This window comes from Choloepus didactylus, chromosome 8 (assembly GCF_015220235.1).
Source record: "Choloepus didactylus isolate mChoDid1 chromosome 8, mChoDid1.pri, whole genome shotgun sequence".
Classification (NCBI taxonomy): Eukaryota; Metazoa; Chordata; class Mammalia; order Pilosa; family Megalonychidae; genus Choloepus; species Choloepus didactylus.
In genome coordinates, this window is record NC_051314.1 from 31,915,401 (window position 1) to 31,932,702 (window position 17,302).

General features: G+C 35.8%; 1 long non-coding RNA gene across 7 annotated transcripts in view; it reads right to left on the bottom strand.

Moving 5' to 3' along the window:
• The window catches only part of LOC119542011, a 124,263-nt gene that overhangs the window by 81,391 nt on the left and 25,570 nt on the right, over positions 1-17,302 (bottom strand). For 6 of the 7 annotated variants that reach the window (XR_005218403.1, XR_005218400.1, XR_005218406.1 and 3 more), the window contains exon 3: positions 9,413-9,548. This is a non-coding gene — a long non-coding RNA (uncharacterized LOC119542011). Of the gene's footprint in view, positions 1-9,412; positions 9,549-14,206; positions 14,315-17,302 lie in introns of those variants that run through there. The other variant, XR_005218404.1, reaches the window with a different exon arrangement.

The window sequence follows — 17,302 nt, forward strand, 5'->3', positions numbered from 1 at the left end:
GCTGAAGTATGATTGCTAAGAGTAATTTTATTATATTATCCAATTAATTCTTTAAGGTTCTTTTTCTCTCACTGATCATGCTATAGTTGCTGAGGGAAAGATCACATGTTCGTCACATATAATCTCCATCATGCCTTTAGCAACACTGGTCAAACAAAATAATTAAGATAATTAAGAAAAAAGCCAACTGAATGAATGAATGAAAATATTCCCACATTTGTGACACTAAGTATGATTGTTAGGTTGAATGGTTACTATTTTAGTCAGAAAGTTATACACAACACTAACTCTTATCTGACTTGGAACGGAAAAGAAAATCCCCCAAAATGAGCAGAAATTCTGAATTCTTTAAAATATTTATTTTTGAAGGAAAGAACCAGCAGTTTTTGCTGTATGTACTGACATTTCTTTTTTTTATTATTTACCCATCCAATATATAAATTAAATAAGTATTACCATCAAAAAGGTAATTGGCTGGAGGAGGTTAAAATGTCCATAAATATTAGCAACCCAATGAGTAAATCAGTGAATTGGATTGGATCAAATTTGCACAATTAAAGTAAAGTGAGGACAACTAAGCTCTGGATTCAAATGTCTCTAGGACTTTGAAAGCACTCAGCTAAAAATGAATCTATCTTTAAGATGATATGCTACTTTACACAGATATTTCTGTTGTTATACATGTTTTCCTACTTGCCAAAAATTATAAACCCCACATCACATCTGATGGGAAGAAGTATATGCCTCATTTGTCTCCATTATATAAGTGTATATATATATACCACCTAGGTGACTTCTTTGCCACTTGAAAATTACACCATTCTTGATATGTTCTAAAATTAAAATTATAAGCTGTTGCTAATGCATAACTATTTTTGCAAATGTCACCAAATGGAATTTCTTTTAAAGATCAAGAGCATCATCAAAAAATATGCCTAAAAATGGAATGGTGTTATTCATGCGTCACTTATTACCTTTTACATATTAAGTCCATGGCCAACCAACAAGGCAGAGGACTCAATGAACTTTTGGTTGTTGTTACTGAAATTAGTTATTAACTTAGCCGATTTAAAACCATCTTCCTTATGTTTTTACATTGAAATTGACATGCAATGTCCCAAATTTTGCATGATAAGAATTTGAGAGGGAATCAAAGGCTTTATCCTCACAGTGGCAAACCAACCAGTTAATTTGGAGGAAACAGAACCTTCAACTGATTCAACTGATTGGGACTGCATGGACAAAAACTGACCGATTAAATATTTCACTTTCCAACTGCATGTGATCTGTTTTTATGGCAAACCACAGGGGTGAAATACTGTTTTCCATTTGCTACTCTTGATTGTGCACCCAGGTGGCAGCAAGATACCAACAATTACATGCTGTAGCTAAGTGCCAAGGTTCATGACTGAAATTAGTGTCAAAATGGAAGAGCCCTAGAAAGTCAGGGGTAAAAGGAAGCTGAGTTCATCCTCTGCATTTTACAGACATCAACCCAACATGCCATAAGCATCTGGAGTACAGCTTCATTTTTGGAACTCTTACGGACTGCTCAACTGCCACTTCTACAACACAGACTGCAGAAGCAATTCCTTGTCTCTTAAAAGCAGAACACAGCTCAAAGCTTCCTGGTTGAAGCTTTAACCTCGAGTATCCCAACTAGCAGGTAGGAATCTCCAAAGACTGGGGCTGCTTTAGCAGAGTACTCTCATTCAAATTAGAGGGTACACACAAGCTCTCTGTTCACTGGTTCAAGGTCCAACTTCTCTAGTTTGCTACACCAGGAAAATCAGCACATGCTCCACACATATTATATAATAGTGACGCCTCTTCCTTGTAAGCCCTATATTCATATCTACATATAAAGTCATGGCTATTATACCCAGTAAAATGGTCGCATAGCACAGGCCATATGTAGTAACTGCTTTAGGAAATATCCACCTGGATTTTCCTATAAAGTAAAATTTCTACAGTAGGGCCTTGATTTGAGAGCCCATAAAAATAAAGACACATCTATTTCTCTTGAGATTTCAAGGGCTACACTTGAATACAATCGAATAAAAACGTAAATGAAACTAACCACAAAAGCTGCCTAAAATATTTTATATTAATAGAGGAGTTTGCATTAGGAGCCTGATAAATTTGACTTTGATTGGAAAAAAAAAAATCTAACATGAATTATTAACTAATAAAACTTTACGATGGTTACGGGAATGGCTCCTTTTGGGGGAGGCTCAGTCAGCAACCTCTATGATACTGAAAATTGTCCCAGGGGGTAGAGAAACTGTCAAAAACAATCACACAATTACACTTTGTCTTGGAGAACACCAGAAAGTTCATTCTATATCAAATGAATTAATGTTGATAAAAGTGACAATTTATTCCAGGAAGAAGCAAAATTATGTTTGAAAGTAGAGATTACTGTGTTTACCTTTATACTCCATTAATAGGCTCTTTGACCCTAATATAAATATTTAAAGGTTTTTAAAGGCCCTGGGTTAAACATTTAGGAACATTGTTTTCTCTCTTCCTGCAAGTCTTCCTCTGGTTGTCCATCTCTCCCTTCTTCACTTCCCCCACCCTCCTTCCCAGCCTTAATCATGTAAGGATTCACACTCTTTGCCAGGCCTTCTGCTACGCAGTGGGTCTTTTCCTTTCAAGACTTCTAGCTTTGCCTTTACTTTCTTCTCTTATTTCACTGTTGGTTCCCTGAATTCTTTGCCATTATTCCATCTGGGCACATCCACAAACACTGTACCAAGGGGGAATACAGAAATATATGCAACTGTACATTGCCTCAAATATTTTTGGTTGCTGCAAATGTCATGTATCTAATAATCAATGCATATAGAATTTTAGACTTCATTTCTGAGACAGGTTTTGTGAGGGCCCTGGGCCCTGAGCCCTTAAAAGATGGGAGGCTTTGAGAAAGCAGTGGCAAATCATTTCAGGTGTAGGAATGATCAGAAAAAATATAAGACAAAATTTATGGGGCAATGAGCAGATCAACCTTCTGGTGTCAAAAATTCCTATTCAGAAATAGGCAACGATGTAGCTGAGAAGAAAGACTGATGGTTTAAAGAAGGTCTGAAATTTTTAAATTTTATTCTGTTGGCCTTGGGGCATCCGTGCTTTCATAAAGGGTAGAGTGAAAGTATCAAGATGGATACAAGCCCCTATCACAAGGGCAGAGACCTTGCCTGTAATATCTACTGCTTTATTCTTAGCATCTTGAACAAACCTAGAACATCACAGATCCTCAATAATATTTGCTGAATGAGTATAAGAACATAAAGACCTGGGTTTAAAGTCATCTCAGTGGCTTACTAGTTCTGTGACCTTGAGGAAGTGATTGAACTTCTCAAAGCCTCAGTTTCCTCGTATGCTAACAGGGACAAAGACACTACCTTTCGTATTAGGTGGTTGAGAGGATTAAATTTAAAAATGAAGATAAAGGGCTTAGCATATTTCCTGGCATATAGAAAATAAACGTCAGCCATTAAAAATTAGAATTAGAAATCCTTTAGAACAGTACAAGAAGCATTAGAAGGAAGTATAAAACAACAAAACCTACTTAGTGTCAGCTGTATCATGGGCCTGAATAGTGAAGGAAAAGAGATGGATTTAAACATTTCTAATAAAATATCAATAAAATAACTTCTTAAAGCACATTCTGTCTTACCAATAGATTCTTCTACATTGGCATATATGCCTAAAATTTATTTTAAGCAATTTAAAGAATACACAAAAGAAACACAAGTCCCAAAAAGATATGGATTGTGATGTAATTAGTTGATGATGTATGAATAATTGATCAAACTGCCATAATCTGCAAAATAAGACCAATAATACTGAATTTTGAATTAATGGTGGATATTAAATTAAGAGACACTTGAATAGCCCCTGACACATGGTAGGCGCTATTGAATGAATGAATGTTTTCTAAATTCATATGGGAGGTATTTTTAAAATAATTTATTTGCTTTCTGCATTTCAAATTTCTAGCAAATCAAATTCTTCTTCAAATACTTCCTCAAAATTCGATATGTTCAGGATGTCTGCAGTAAACTATATTAAAACCCTTAAGAATGTGATAATTAACAATACACCAGATGTTCCTGACCATTGAGCACTAACTCCATCTTGCTTTCTTGAAAGAAATTTCTAGCCTTATGGTATATTTCTGTCTTTGCATTTGGACTGTGAACTCAATTGTAACAAAAGCACAGGAAATTGAAGGACTTATGACTTATGAGTACACTGTGCTTAAATAATGTTAAGCAACATGAAGAAAATAAACGTATGGCTCAGAGATATTATTATTAGAGATATTTTATATATATATATATATTATTAAGGATGCAAGAAGGTTTTAAACAAACTATGGTGCACTATTGCAGTTTACCATAAAGTCTAGCAACCTATGATCTCAGGGTCACTATGAGTTTATACAGGTCATCTCTTGATAAAGAGATCATAAACACAATTGAATAAACTAAAATTTTCATGTTTTAAAATCTGAATAAATTTTCAAATGCGTCAATTATTAGTGAATGCTGGAGTACAGAATTAAGCCTTTTAATTCAAGTTTCATTTTCTTAAATCATTCTGGTATCATTTAAACAAATGCTGTCAACTAATGGCACTGCAAATTAAAATCTGCTGCTGGATCACAGAGGAGATAGAACACACAACACCCATAGATAAAACTTTACCAACTATTTAGTAGAATATAAACTAAAGTGGCTGCTGGAAAGATTTTACTAAATTGCTCAAGTAACCAGCTACTATTGGGAAAATCCATATCCTAACATCAACCTCTTGAACAGCCCAGGGCCAGCTCAAATCTTTCAGTACTGCATATGCAATTTCTAATGAAACAAGTAGGTTTTTTTTTCCCCCTCCAGTTCAAGAAGATAGGTCAGACAAATAGTTTCAAAGTCAATGCAACTTTCCAAGTGATGGGTGAAGACAATGGCACACCAAAAAGAAAAAAAGAAAAATTATAGTAGGCAGAAAGAAACTAGAAGTAATCAGTTGTTCATTAACAGTGGTATCGGAGAGGAGTATTAGTTAGAAAAAGAAAGGAAACATGGGGAAACTCAGCAAACCTATCCAAGGAGAACAGTAATATAATAAGAATGAAAGACTGAATTTTACTTTTATAAAAAATGCCCTTTGACAACGTAGTAGTTTAGCACTAACATTATATACTGACTTCAAATATTCACTATACTCTGTTGAATTGCAAAAAAATTTTTCTAATTAGAGTTTAGAGCAAAGCAGGTGGGAAGCTACTGGCCTTGCGTAACTAGCACGGAAAAACTGATTAAGGATTTCATTTTCACTTACATGAAAATTGATCTCATATGTCACAATTCCAGTTCCCAAAGTATTTGATTCTTTAAAAGCTATGTTATTAATTTTACTTGTGTGTATATCTCTTGAAAGAATTCAGGTGCAAAGATGTTCCTGGTAACATGAGCTGTAATCATATTAAGTTTCTTTATCTGCACCCTCCTACTCCATAAATGTAGAAACAACAAGTGCATATTTACATATAAATCTTTTATTTCTTAGTCCAACTTTAAATTAAAAAAAAAATACATAACATATGGAAAGCGATAGTGCATAGTACCTATTCCTTCTGTTTTCTCACTCTTCTCTGACTTGCATACCTTTTTGTTTCTCTTCTTTAAGCCACAAACTATCATATCCAATATTCCTCCCTTTAACATACACTGATTTCTTGTAAGGAAGAACCAACTTAAAATAGGGGCAATCTGGAAATACGAACTGTTTTATCTCAAGAATTCAATGCCAATTGCTTCAGCTGAGATAAATGTTTGAAGACTTTTCTGAAATAACTTTTACATAAGGATAAAATGATTTCTAGGTAAGAAACAATTACCAGCCAATGTTATTATCTCCTGAAAATTGTAAGCTAGAATGAGCAATAAAAACATCCTATTTGGAATGAGATATTAAAGAATGGCTATTAAAATATTTTACTCAATTCCTATTACACCTTAAAATGGAAGTCATCAAAATGTCATTACAGGCCTTTTCCCCAGATTCTTCAGAGACTGAATTTAATCATTTCAGGAAATTGAGTGCTATCCAACATTCATTTAAATCCTTTGAAATAACAACAAAGCAAAACACAATGTGAAATTTATAAGACATTTTATATTAAAATATGTTCATATAAATACATAGATACATACCGAACAGTATTTTCTTCAGATACCTAGAATTAAACATTTCTTGTGAAATTAATCACTCACGGAAAGTATTACCTTCAAGAAGACCTTAAGACATAAAGTAAGAAACTCAAGTCAGGGAGCCACAAGTTGCGCTTTGCAAAACCCCAGTCTTATTAAAGTACTAAAATACCAGTTTTTTTAAAAAAAATCTTCCAAATCAATTTTTTGGAGATTACTTCCAGCCACGATTATCACTTGTATTGCAGAGCATAGAATTTTGGACTGCTGTTCAGCTAAAGAGAGCAAAATGTTAATTGAATAAGTGCAACTACAATAATAAAAGCTTCGTAGGGTGTTCTTTCAGAAATCTAGTAATTTATGAAGATTTGTAGAATTTTCAAGCTGGAAGAGACCTTTAACATCACCTATCTCAGTTCCTAATTTTCTAGTTCCAGGAATACAATCTACATGAAACAAAGATCATCTTCATCTATCCCCAGTACGATATTTTTTTTTTCTAAAAAATAAAAACCTGCTCGTTTTCAAGACCGAAGGGAAACATGCAAAGTACCTGGACAGCATTTTGTTAATAAAAGCTAGTCAATCTTTAGTAAACGACTAACAGCTATACAATTCTCTCAGTTAGTCTTTAAACCTTCTATATTAAGAAAATAGTTGAAATTTTAAACAGTTATATTTAGAAAAGTAGGTTTCTAGTGCTACTGGCAAAAAGTACATGAAATGGTTTGAAAATCATACTTTAAAAATGTTTCATTTTTACCTTTCAAGGAGGAAGCCACTTCTTATGGAACCCATTTTTCCTGAAGATACTCAATGCTGGCCAATTTAGAATAAAAACCATTAGCATACTACTAAAAACTACACTACAAAGCCACAGCCTCTCTAGGAAAGAAACTGATGGTGCTTATAAGCAATACATGCCTTTCCTGATGCCTATTTTGTCATCATCATCTTATTATATGCTCCAATTAGCAATTTTTAAGGGAACAGGGAAATGTATCAGGGCTTGCCTGCTAAGCAGGACTGGATACTGCACAGCCTCTTAATCACCGTGGCTCCTTTCTAACAAGGTTCTAGAATACAAGGAGGTCCAGGGACCGTTAAGTAGCACGCAAGCAGAACATTCCTGGGAATCACCAATATCGGATACAACTTCCCCTCAAAGAACCAGCATGAGACCGAAAGCGACAGAGCCGCCTGTAGCAGAGCCTCAGCGCATCTGCGTGTGGGAGCCTCAGCACTTGGCAGTCACAACGCGGAGACCAACACCCTCCGAAAACCGCTCCTGACTTACTCCCCAGCGGGACTCGGACCTTCGCGGAGGGACGGCGTCGTAGGCAGCCTCAGAGAGAGAAGGTAAGGAGATGGAGGCATGCTCCCCCATGGTCAGTCACCTACGGCCACAGCATCTGAGTTACAAACGAAATGCCAACGTACGGGAAAATGAATGCCAATTTCCTCCACTTTGCTCCAAGTTTCAGCGGCCCCTCCACAATAAAAGATAGCTGTTTGTGGAGGCTGGCTTGTTCATACCATTAACTCAGAACAAAACATATTTTTAGTGGGACAGCGGTGTTTACTTGTAAGAACTGATGAACTGTTCGGCACCATTTATCACTTGCAGACAAAGACGTTCAGCCACAATTTTGGACGTAAATCAAGGTACATGCTCCTCAGTTAAAAAAAAAAACAAAAAACAAAAAACAAAACCTGCTTAAGTCCCCAAAACCGTAGAGATTGAGGTCAGACTGGCCATAGCAACCAAGGACAGGACTTGGGCCTCCAGAAGGACCTAGCAACCATTAAATGAGTTCAGATCTCTTTTCATCTCCACTGGTGTGAAAGCCAAAATTAAAAAGATTAGATCACCCTGCACCTATTACAAAAGGCGCCACAATGAAAAAGTCATTTCCAGCCTTTGAATCACATCAAATAAATAACATTCATCCCTGCTATAATGAACAACTTTCAAAGTAAATTGAATCTCCATAGCACTGCTTTCCCTGGCTGCACAGTATTTACATAACAATATATCACAGGAAGCTCAGAATGGGTCTAGCAAATTGGAAACTCCGGGATAAAAAGCATCTTCAGCCCCGATTACTGTATACTCAGACTGCTTTTCAGTCCCCTCATTTAAACAATGCATTTTATCAGGAACATAAACAATGTTTTTAAATTGTGGGAAATAAAAGTTTTGGGTACATTTTTTAATGTCTGGACTTACCCAAATAGACTCCCTTTTGTGGGGCACTGAGAATGTAAAAATCACTGAACTTCCTAAATCCATGCCCTGGACTCATTTTTTGGGACAAAGAATACTCATCTATGTGTACTCTTGCTTCTTTGTCCCTGCCAGCAATTTCTCACATTCAATATCTCCCAAATTTTTATATACTACTTTAAATGAAAACACATTTACAGATTTTTTTTTAGCATGTGGCTCATTCATTATTTGGCATTTCCTCGAAAGCATAAAGTATTATTCTCCATTGTCATAGCAATAAATATCTACAAAGTTTTAGCAATAGCTTCACACAATATCCATCGTCTACAATCTGATTTTGACTAAATTTCTCCTTGTCATTAAAAAATACTTAAGGATTAATGTCCAAAAACACTTAAGCATCCATAAACTACTGTACAGTTCATATATTTCAAATGGAATATGTTCAAAGCAAGACAATTAAATCTATGTTTAAAATATACCAGCAAAATTTATCTTATTGTGGCAGTTCACGTAGACATGACTATTTGAACTCCACAGGGAATCTCATTAATTTTTAAAACTCTCTGACCTCAGTACAGTTGAATGTAGAAATGATTACAAATTAAGAATGAAAGAGGATCACTTGAATTTTACACGGCCATATGCTCTACCCTGCACAAAACATTGCTAACTGTCATCAAACAGAATTTTTTCCAGATATAAATGTAAACAGCATGCTAAATGTCACAGACAGACATAAAAAGCAGCTCACCCTTCCGCCCAGCCCGGCTCACACCTCACCTCCGATGATTCTAGTAACACAAAGCCCTTGAAACCCAGGTTTGTAGGCAAGTGGCAGCACAGATGATGCCCTTGTGAAAACATCCCCCTTTAGAGACGCGCTTTCTATCTCAATGTCTCTCATCCACAGGGATGCAAAGATTCAAGGTTTGAAAGAGCGTAAATATGTTCTTACCTAAAACTTGTCAGAAGGACGGTCCTTTCATTGTTGTCACCTCCGGGGCCCCCTCTCGCCGCCGTGGAAATTGGCTTCACTGTTTATTGCTCTGTGCCTCAGTTACAGCTGTGGCATTCATCTGTCTGCATAGACCCTACAAGGGGAAATGAGAGAGAGTGAGCGAGTAAGGGGGAGGGGGGTGGATGTGTGCTTGTGTGTGTGCGTGCCTGTGTGTGTGTGTGTGTGTGTGTGAGAGAGAGAGAGAGAGAGAGAGAGAGAGAGAGAGAGAGAGAGAGACTGCTGACTTGAGTCTAAGAACCCAAACCTCCGGCCAAGTCAAGCCTGAATAAAAATGATCAAAGCTGTCCTTCATCAAGGGAGTAGACAGATATTTTTTCTCCTCCACTGAAAAGTGGGACTGTCATTGAGGATTCTCACCAGGAGAGCGCAGACAGAGGCAGACCTTCTCCAGAGTGCGAGCTCTGCCCAGCAGTCCGTGCAGAATACAGGTACCTATTGTTCCAGAGACAGATATGTAGCCAGCCAGTCAGACTCTGACAGATCTCTGCAAACCAGTGAGGCTGCCTTCATTTTAACTCCTTATTTACTAGTGCTTTTTGGTCAAATGCAAAGGTCTTCTCATCCCCCACGAGAAATAAATGGAGATGATGCAGATGAGCTCATAGCAGGAACTAATCTTCTATCTGTTACGAAGGGGGACTTTTCACTGCTCTTATTGAAATGCTGAATTCTATGCAAATATCTTATTTTTCTGGGAAGAACTGAAGCATTAGATCACACTGGGAAGACCCAGTGAATAAAAGCAAACCTTGACATCCAAGAACAGTGCAACCAATTTAAAAAGGAAGAGAGAAACTGGGGTTATTCAAAACACCCTGAGTCTTAAAATATATGTTCCAACATGAATGGGGTTAGCTAATCCAAGGGAGTCCCAAACTTGTGCATAGGGCTGTGGCACACTGAAAACATTCCGCACAAAAAGCCATCGTGGTAGACCTCTGTTTTCCTTGCGGCAGAAGTATTTTTCGTCCCTCTCTTTGTAGACCCCACTTCTTTCTCAAGCACCCCCAAAACATTTCCCTTCCCCAGTACCTCCAGAGTCTAAATTAAAACAAAATTTAATTTTGGCAGTAAAACATTACAGGCAGTAAAACAAAATTAAGGAAGCTAAAAGGAAAATAACTTGTTCTACAGTCTCTCTGATGGATCCCGAGATCCAAAGGGTACATTTGATTCTTTAAATTTCTGGACCTTACTAGATTAATCTTACAGTGGATTTCTAACTTTGATATTCATGTATTAATTGAATATTTTTCTCATAAGGAATGAAAAAAGGCAAAATGCCTTGCATTTGATTGTTTAGCACTAAGAGAAGACAGGGAATAAAAAAAAAAAGAAAAGAAAAGAAAAAGTAACTTGCCATTGAATTAAAACAAGAGATAGACCCATATCTCCAAAAGAAAAGATGTAATATACAGCACTTTGGATTTTTTTTAGAATGAAAAGAAGTTCTGATGAATTGTTAACATTTGCCCAAGAAGCACTGTGCTTATTCTGACATAGGAAGTGTGCTGCAGGGTCTATAAAATGTCTATGAAATTCCTTTGTAAAACCTACACTCAGGCATCACTTTACAAAGCCAGAAGGGAAATATTTAGACTAATAGGTGGATGTTGAACCATGCATGTCTGTTAACGTTAAGAAGACGTAGCGCATTTCTGTGCACTGCCGAAAGTTTTTCCTAAGTATCTAGGGTTTGATTTGTTTACTGAATAATAAGAGGAAGATATTGCATCATGATGTTTCAAAACTCCAGAAAAGAAAAAGATCTTGAAAATCCATTTGCCTCCTTTCACACTATCTCTTGTCCTAAATGCCAGCACTTTGAAATCATTTTATGCCATGCTAATTTGATGAGGTCTCTGAGCAATTAATATAGGCTTTAAAAACTCCTTTGGGAGGTAAAATTTGTTTGGCAAATGGATGCTTGACTTGGTGCCTCCTGAAAAGTCTACCCATGCTTTGTACTCAGGGAGGGCTTCTATTATGCTCAGAGGGGAAAGGATGTCAAAAGGTTTTACCTTGAACTAGGAGACAAGTATACAGGGTTCCTTACTAAGTTCATGTTAACCTACCAGAACTAGCAACAAAAACAAGAGTATCCTCCAGTAGCCTGTTTCTTCTAAATGAGATAAACTAATTTTTGTCAAACCTGTTTTAAAGAACATGCATATCTTTGTAAGTTCAAGGAACAACCTCATTTATCATGATTTGTTGATAGCAAAATAGCAGAAGTCCATTCAAAATGAAAGAACATGGGATAGATTATAGACACACATATAGAACAGAGCTGGATCACAGCAGAGATGACAGCTTCCCAGCAAGGCTCCCACTGCAGCCTCTGGTGCTGCAGTTTAAAAGGGGCATCTCAACTCCACTCCTGAGCATGTGATAAGACTTAGGTTTAAATACACTTAATTAGAGCATAACCCAGTCCCCATCCAGATGTTATCTTTTATGGTTTTTTTTTTTTTCTCTTCCTTTTGATCTTTCTGTCCAACTTCTCTTGTCTTGAGGAAACCAAGCTTGGTGCAAATATTCAGCTCTTAACATGTTTGAATGTGGACAGTTCTCACAGTAGGGGTCCATTATTTTCTGGAGGCATATGCAGGAGGTTATCAACATTAATGAGAATAATGTGAATATGTAAGTGAAAAGCAGAATAATGGGCCTATGCAAATGAGAAGCAGAGATTCACTATAGGAGAGAGAGAGTGTGTGTGTGTGTATGTGTAAAACAGGTATCAGTATTTGTACAAGGTGTACTTTTTTGGATGCTTCACATGTAGGGAAAGAAAAATCCTTCTTTCTCGATAAAGCTTTTTGTGAAGTTCCTATTTGGATGTCTCTGCCCCTAGAACACCCCTGAGGCCTGTCACACTGACCCTAAGTTTATAATTCACACTTCAGACCCGGATTTGCCAAATATCTCAGGTCAACCAGGAATCCAACATGAAGCACCAAGTGCATTTTGAGCTCTTATCTCTAATTTCTGATGAGAATACTTCTGTTCCATTAATGGGGAAAAAAATGGTTTCATATGCTAGGTTTTTAAGGGATAAACACATGAGGATTGGGGGCATCGCTCACTAACAGTAGCAAGGAGTAGGATAATTCCCCTGATATTATGCTGGTTATTTAGCCCTTTGTATCCACATAGCTTGATCTGAAAGATTTGAAATTAGGTTTCCCAGAGAAATGTGAAAGGAAAAGAGCGTATCTCCTTATATTACATAATATTCCAATTTATATAATTCCCCCCCAGGACATGCTACTGACGCATCCAGTTATCCATTCACACAATAAACCTCATGCTGGTATAACTTCTAAGAGACTCTCCGGGAACGATGAAGTTACCCAACTCCGGCAAAGTTAAAAGTAATCTCTCTACCAAATTAAACATTATCTAAGTTCTCCACACATTTATTAAATACATAGCAGATCACCTCTGTGCATAATCTATAAATGGTTTGGATTGCATATTTAAATTCTAATTAAACTTTTTTTATCTCAGTTGGCTGATTTGAGATTATAGAGTAAATTCTGGTTCAGAGTGAAAGCACATGGGGAATCGTGATTTCTTATGGCTGCAGGTTGAAAATTAATGTCAGTATTACCAAGTATTTCTAGTAAAAAAAAATAATACAAAACAATGAGCCTGTCTTTAGGCTGTGAGTATGTAGGTCCAAAAAGAGATTTTCTGGTGACTGCTAGTCCACAAAACTTTACTTGAGAGTTGGAGCATGCAGATGAGAGACTGAAATTTCTGCAGGATGTGAGAGGAAAGGATCACTATAATTGCATGCAAAACTGAAATCTTAAGAAGTCTGTTCATGCAGTGTTACTGATTAGAAAACACATCATGAAATATAAACTAAGACTTTCCAACATTTAACATCCAGAATGGGGTAGATGTTACTTAAGAAGTTTACATGTATTTAACCCACTGTGAAAACCAAATGAAAACACTACTTCTGAGAGCACTGCTCTGAGAAGTCAACAAGAATTTAATGGAAAATATTAGAGAGTACTTCACTCCATCCAAACACCTGCAATATTTAATAGTGTGGCCATTTGATAATTAATAGAAGGCAAAGTATGCATTTTCTCTAATGATTCCCCTCACTGTAGTATAATATGTGTTTTATAGATTACCAGATCAACTTCCTGAAATATAGTTTAAATTAGATAAATATTTGGTTTCAGAAAAAGCTCAATGAAATATTTTATTCATCAGTTAGTAAGCAACAGATACTTTGAGATAAGGGCATTTTGCCTTCCTTATTCTACAAGAGCTGTTAGAAGTCAGCTCTGAGAACATAGAGAGAACAGAATGTTAATCTTTTGAATGGTTAGGAAAGGAAAGTATTTGCATTGTTGCCTGTGTAAATGAAACAAATTTTTTTTTTACAAGTTTCTATAAATGTCCTCTAAAGTAGTCGCAGACTTGAAGCACAATGAAAAAGAAATTAACATGTAACTGATTGAAGAGAGTTGATATTCAACACAAAAGCATTTCACAGAAGTTGAGAAACTCCCCAAAAAGAATTGGGCAGAGAGCTCAGTAAACATTTCCCTACATTTATTTTGTACAGCATTAAAACAACAACAACAACAACAAACACAGAATCTTTCGGTACACGGTATTTCCTTCAAGAACTGCAATTTTGGAAGTTTTGTTACGAGACATGTATCATCGTCTATCCCATTCTTTGAGTGAATTAGGACCCACCTGGTCTTTCCCACAGCTGTTTGCCGAGCTTCCGGGCATCTGGTAGGGTGACCTGAGATCATAAAGCTTCAGCTGAAAATGCTCCTCTCTTCCTCCTGTCATTTCCCGTCTTCCCCATCCAAATCTTTTGATAAAAGTCAGGATTTATTAATATGGCAAATTCATTATAATACTGAGATAAAATGTTCTTCAACCTTTTCCTAGCTACTGCTGTTTAAGGAAGTCTTTAAAAAACAATTTAATTTCCTTCCACCCAGACAAGTTTTCTTCACAGATAATTGGTTTTCATTATGTGCACAAAAAGCATCAGTAAAGACAGTATGTATGAGGCATTTAAATATTTTCAAATGAAAGTATGCCCATATTTATGTTTGGGCACCCAAACACAAACTTTCATTTGATTCTATACACCTGATCCCTAACACTCTTAATAGTGTCAGAGAAAGCACTGTGCAAATTGTAAAGCCATGTTAGCATTAGTAGTAGAAGTTCAATAGAGTTAGTATTGCAGATGTCATAGTCTTTTATTTAAACAAGTATATATATTGTAAAGCAATGTATTCTCCTGGCTAATTGTGCTGAATTTTTGCATGTTCACAACCAGAATGTGGCTATATTTTATTTTCAAAGGCTTAATCATTTCACTGAGAAAAAATTCTGATTTTTTTTTTCTAATCAGCATTTAAACAACAGAGCCCTTTTAAGATTTATAGAACTTATATCAGTATATTATTACCATGAAAAGTGTGGTTGAGATGCTAGTGTGGAATCACTAATTGTTCCTAAGTACCTTGAAACATCAGATTAGCAATGTTTATAATTGTCTAAATACAGCATGACAATATGAAATCAATTACCATGCACATCAATCCTTGACATTTCAATGCATTACAACTGTAGTCAAGTTGCCATAAACTTAAAAAAAAAAAAAGCCACTGTTTCTTTTGCCTGAAAATTCAAACTAATTATAATAGTAGTCAATGGTAAACATTGGAGAAAGAAACATAGTGGCATATGTAATGCTGAAATTGGTCTACTTACTTGAATATTTATTTTCCTCTGAATTAAGTAGCTATTCTCTGACTTGAAGAATTTCACATTTGAAACTTCAGTGTCCTCTTGACCCCATAAGTCCCTCCTCCACATGTGAACTATTACCAAATAAAAAGAATCTTAAACAACAATCCAACACTCTTATAAAAGTCACTTAACTTCTGAGGACTGAGGAGATATTCTGAAACTTCTTCCTTGCTACAGGTGTCTGTTGCTGTCTGTCAGATTAGGTTGAGCAGAGCTTTTGTCATCACCATCTCCCTTATTTTTCCTCTTGGGGGCCCAGGGTACTGAAGTGAGAATGTCTTCCCTTTGGTATTTATTTGCTTTTTGATTGGAAGGAGAGGGTCAGAGTTTTTCAATTCAAGATCAAAGAGAGACATGCCATGGGACGAAACTCAGTTTTCTGAGTTGAATTTGGTTCTGCGATTTACTCCATTTCTGAATGAAAATCAAACACAAATGGAAGCAGACAATTCAGTGTGCCTAATTCCATCAAGTCACCGTGATTTCAAAGAAAAAGACAATCAAATGAGAAAAGAAAGGAAACATATTTGAGCAAATTAGTTTTTTCTCTCACTTGCACCATCTCCTTAAACCCCCAAGCTGTCTGCAGACCAAAATCTTCCTCCTGTGGAATAGTAACTATTTCTGAATAGATAACTCTTAATGAAGCTAAGGTCAGGCTGCTTCGACTTGACATTTGCAGTGATAAGAAATCAGAAATGATAGAATGATAGCATCATACAGATTTATGAATTTTTTACCCCCGCAGTCACAAACATCAGACGTTTACTTTATAAAGAAAGCTTTTAGATCCTTTCTGCAGTTTCCATAGTGATTTCATTTTTTTCCCTTTTATCACAGATTGGCTGAAGAGCCGCTACCCTTTGTGCATTAAAAGGCTTGTGCTACCAACTGTCGATATAAAAGGTAGCTGAGGCAGAGATGCAATATATACTGCCAAAAATAATTGAAAGAGAGACGTGTTGATGAAAGCCTCCAGAAGAAATGTATTTTTTCTGAATCAATGTGATAGTACAGGAGAAAATAATTTTGTCTGAATTCTCATAATTACTTTGAGTTAAATGTAGTTATATTTTACGCTGTGTACCATACTTATATTAAAACACTCATCATAGAAAACATAATCCTTTCATAATAGGCTTTAATATAGCTTACACTCTTCCAAGTGTCTGGGCTTGTTAGACATAAAAGTTCATTATGAAAACATTTTCACTTCAGTTACTTTAGTTTCAGATGCAATGTTTATCCCAGTGTTTATTCTTTTCTTCTTATCTTTTGGCTTGTTCATTTTTATTGTATTTTTTTTTCCTGCTAAGGAAAAGTGCCTTACGGTTTTGAATTACTCCAGGCCGTCCATAGCAAAACAGTAATAACCTGTGGAAAAGATCCATGCATTTGTATCTAGCATGTAATTAAGTGAGGGTTCTGCCCTTAATTAGGTCTATATTGTTTTATAAGTTCTTCCCTTTTAAAATTGATCATTAAATAAATTTTAAATGTTGTACTGATTTTGCTTTCAACTCTCATATTATTTAATAATGTTGGCACCTGAATAATCCTTGTCATAGGTTGCTTAAATCCTAAGAGAAATGTCTGTTCTCTATTTATTAAATATATTGAATTTTCTCCCTGATGTCAATATTTTACAAATAAACTTTTAGCTCTGAATATGTTTTTTCAAGACTGTGAGGAAAAGAACACCATTGCCAATTACTACGAGAATTCATGTTCTAATTACATATATATTAAATTATTGAAATGGAAATAAATATAAAAATAATTGTCATTTTAGGAAAAATAACATAACTAAAAGTTAATATACCATGATATTATAATATATTTTTATATTTCATATTAAAATGTTCCTATTTCTAAGAAGATATTGAGATCATTGGGATCTGTCCTATGATTATTACAATATGTACTTTACTCCACTTCAGACTTCTTTTTCTTAATTTCTAAAACAACATGTAGCCTGCCTAGGCTAGTTATTTCTAAGTTTTTTATTCAGCGTGA